Source organism: Rhinolophus ferrumequinum, chromosome X (genome assembly GCF_004115265.2).
Source record: "Rhinolophus ferrumequinum isolate MPI-CBG mRhiFer1 chromosome X, mRhiFer1_v1.p, whole genome shotgun sequence".
NCBI classification, from domain to species: domain Eukaryota; kingdom Metazoa; phylum Chordata; class Mammalia; order Chiroptera; family Rhinolophidae; genus Rhinolophus; species Rhinolophus ferrumequinum.
In genome coordinates, this window is record NC_046284.1 from 113,021,113 (window position 1) to 113,025,515 (window position 4,403).

General features: G+C 39.2%; 1 pseudogene; it reads right to left on the reverse strand.

Moving 5' to 3' along the window:
* Positions 1-2,700: 2,700 nt before the first annotated feature.
* On the reverse strand, positions 2,701-3,588 carry LOC117020312 (protein Mdm4-like; annotated as a pseudogene).
* Positions 3,589-4,403: the final 815 nt, after the last annotated feature.

Consider the following 4,403-nt stretch of genomic DNA (forward strand, 5'->3'; position numbering starts at 1 on the left):
TTCTGACTTAGGAGTCCCTTCTCTGTGTTCACAAAGCTTCCTATACACCTCTTTTTCTACCAAAGCACTTACATGGCACAGACTATTTTAGTGCCAACTAGTATCAATATTTTACTTTCCTCCTGGGCATGCAGTTGGACTACATTTCCTAGCCTCCATTGCAGTTAGGACTGGGCATGTGACTGAGTCCTGACCCAATGAATGTGGGTACAAGTGATGTGCACCACTTCCAGGTCTGGCCCATTAAAACCTCTCACATATGGCCCTCCCTCTCTGTCCCCTTAGCTGAATAGAAAGGATGAGGACCTACCGGAGGTAGGAGCAATGAGGTGGATGAAGCCACTGCACAGTTCTGCAAATTGGGCCAACATGGGGTCAAAACTGGGAAATAAAAGAGGAAAAAAAAAACAGAAACAGAAAATTCACCACCACACTGACTTCATCAAGTTTTGAAATCCCTCCCCAATCTGCCTACTAGGATTTACTTTTCAGAGTTATCAGAATCTCTCAGTTGTTGTCATTGTTTTCGTATCCTGTCTAGAATTTTTAGTTTTAATCAATGAGGCAGATAGGATGTAGAGGGCTTATCCATCTCAGCCAGCACCCCCTCCATCATTTTTTTTTTAAATCTAAATTCCTGTCTGAATACCTGGCTGATAGTGGAACCTTAACAATGGTTTGCTAGGTGGACTAATGAATTATCCAGATTCACAAAATCAACTATGGTATACTCGTACCAGAACAGCATTTCTTGTTCTCAGCTTTACAATTTATATAAGTGTGAAAATGTTTGCAATGGTTCTAGGGAGAACTACAGATGTGATTAAGCACAGAAAGTACTATAGATGTTCCAAGGAGAGTTTACACTATATGGTACTACCTAACTTTTCTGATGGGAAAAGAATGAGTGGTGATAATTTTACATACAGATCTTCAAATTAATGAAAGATGGAAATTTGTGAATTGCTCCTTTGTAAACTGAACGTGGCATGTTTCTTGTCCCTTATGTATATATATTAAGCAGAGGTAGGCAATCTATATTCATATATGTATGTTGAGAATTTAGTTTGTAAATTTTTGATTCCCTAAACATTTACAACTCCTTATTATTTTTTTTATAAACAAATATATCACTCAGTTAACACATATTTGTTGAGACCTACATGCAATATTCAATGAGGGTTAAAAGAAGTATAAGAATTAGCTCCTGTTTTAAAAAAATAGTAATCAAATCCCTGTGATGAAAACTTGACATTTTACAAAGCACTTTTACTCTTCTTACTTAGCATTTTCCCCACAATGTCTCAGTGAGCTAGGGGTTGGTCTGATTTGACAGATTCTATGGACACTCAGAAAGATTGCAGAATCTGTTCCTGATCACATGATCATGGCAGAATTGAGTTTTTTACCCAGGTCTTCCGGTTCCAATTTCCATTCCCTTGTCACTTATCCAAAGGCAGGTTATGACAAATGCCAACTGAACGGTCAAAAACAGCAGAGAGCACACTTCTGTACCTTCCCTTCTTAACTCTTTTTAGGGGAGGCAGCATTATAGAAAGAGCACCATTGATCTGATGGGCTCACTCTGAGCCACAAACTCATGGTTGCAGATGTTGATAAGATTATTTTATTCAGGATGTAATAAATAAAGAGCAAAAAAAAGACTCAGAGATTACCTGAGCCCAAACTATGAGAACTAGAGATTTCTAAGAAAAATTCTGTATATAGTAATTTACAAAATAATACACAAGGTGGTTCCAATATTCACTTTCAATCATTTCTTACCAGGGAACTGTGGAAAACTTTAGCTAATCACTCTTGGGAAGTAATTAAGTGTATTTTTAAAATTTAGATGTTAAATTAAAGGTGTACCAAAGGAAAACTAATTTAGGGTGAGAGTTAGGAAATGGCGGATTACCTGGAAAGGGGCATGAGGGACTATTTGGAGGTGATAAGAGTATTCTGTAGTTTGTTTTGGGTATCTACTACTGTCTACAACTCATAGGAAAGGGACATTTAAGATCTTTATATTTATTTTACATTAATTATACCTCAATTTTTTTAAATGTGGAAAAGAGTGTACAGTTCCTCAAAATTCTTTTAGGGATATGTTAGCAAAAATGCTTGATAACCATTGTTCTAGAAGTAATGGAACACATCTCTTGTTTTTTGAGATTCTTACTACCTTTTCTTTTGGTTTCTTGAAACCATACAGCTTGACTGTAACGTAAAGTGATCCATAACACGTCACATGACTTAGGTTTTTTCATTGTTAGCTTTAGTGTTTTTCTCATAGCCACCTTGGATTTTTATGCCTAAGAACGTTCTCTAACAGAATAGAAGAAAAGGATGGGGAATACAATTAACTAGGAAAAGGTTCATCTTCAGATAATTTGGTGAGTGGATGTATTTTCCTGTTTGTCTTTGTAATTGCTCCTCCCCAGACCTCTTCTTTAGATGAAAAATGTAGTGATTACAGTAACTTTTCATGTAAATGGAGTCCCCAAATTGATAATCTAATTTTAAAGAATTGCTCTCGAATTCCACATGAATTTAGAAGGGAGGCTGGCCTGGCACACAGACGTTTGCATGAATCAATAAAGGGATGCAGCGGGTTACACTGAGTGGAGATGCTCAGTACTGATCATTTTCCCCCTGATCTGGTCCTGGTCATCATTTCTCTTCAACTCACAGATTCAGCTAGGCCATAAACGCCTTAATTACCAGCTGAATCTTCTTGCAAATAGGGCATGGAACCCCAGGCTTCTTTAATCTTCTGGTGCAGTAGAAACACATGACAAGGTGGCCTGTTTTTCCATGAATAATATTCCCATTTCGTGGTCTCTTTTCACATATGCTACACGACTGCAAGAGACTTTGTCAGTCCTTCATATTTTCCATATCTGGTCTCTGCTGCGAAAGGCCATCTGATTGTTCTCCTGTGCTTGAGATGCTCTCTGGGCTTTCAGAACTGTGAGCCAAATCCAAGAATTCCACTGAGCTGCAGGGAACAAGAAGTTTGGGTTTTCTCCCTTTCTTTATAAATCTTTGACTCTAGAGTTGAAATGGTTCTTTGGCAATAGGGACACCAATCCCTTTATTTTCCTTCTTTACAGGTGTGGCAGTGATAACAGGAATGAAGAGGTAATGGGTTCAGTCAGAATACTGATCTTTCCTCACAGCCCAGCAACAGAAGCATCTCTTGTTTGGAGAGTTCAGTTTCTGCACTCAGAAACATTATCACATCCTCAGAAGCAGCTTCTCCATCAGTCTTATTACCTAAGGCTGTAGAATCCTCAACATCATTGTTTTTCCACTTTAATCCCTCTTTTGTCACTTACCTTTCCTACTTGTTCACTTGTTTGGGCAATATTTACAGCTTCTACTTTTATTCCAGCATCTAATGCTGCAATACTGACATTCAAAACCCACACATCATCCCGAGTGTCTGAAACAATGGCAGAACCTCTCTCCCACTCTAGGATTGCTGTGTTTATGAAGTGAGGTAGGCAGCATGGGAATACCGCCTTCTTCCATTCTTTTTCTGGTGTTGGAATGTTCCTCTGCATGTTGCTTCAGAATATCCATCCTTTGACCCTGGAGTGGTGCTAGCAAGATTCTTTCTTAGCTTATCATAGAGCTTTCATAAAGAAGCTCTGATGTTGAAGTAGTTCTCCCAAAAGGTCTCCACCATGGCATACCACAGGCTGTTTCGCCATTATATGCTGGCCTAGATAATGCATGACCACTTAAATGGGGAACATTTTACCTCTGCACCTGCCACCTGCAAAATCTTCAAATTTGTGGCAGTTTTATTGTACCTATTGTACACATTAGATCAGTCTGATTGATTTGGTCTGGGGAGAACCTGCAAGCACTCAGATGTTGAATTGGAAATGATGTCATTTTAGCACTGGAGAATTTGCAGTCTGTTGACCAAAACTAACAGCTACTCATAGATTGGTCCTCGGCTGAATCTGAAGAGTGTCAACCATGGGTCTTAACCCCTCAGCAACATTTTGCAGCAGTAACTAGCTAAGCATTTTTAAGAGACACCTTCTGCCCTGAAACAATCTCTGTGCTCTTCTGTACTCAATTGAATAATGTCACCCACTGCAAATTTATGTTCACCTGAAACCTTGGAATGATACCTTCTTTGGAAATAGGGTCTTTGCAGATATAATTAGTTAATATGAGGCCATAGTGGGTTAGGGTGGGTCCTAATGCAATGACTAGTGTCCTTATAAAGAGAGGAGAGGACACAGAGAGACATACGGAAAAGAGGTCATGTGATGACGAAGATTGGGGTGATGCATCTCCAAGCCAAGGCACACCACAGTTTGCTGTCTGCTATCAGAAGCCAGGAAAAGGCAAAGAAGGGTCCTTCCCTAGAACCTTCAGAG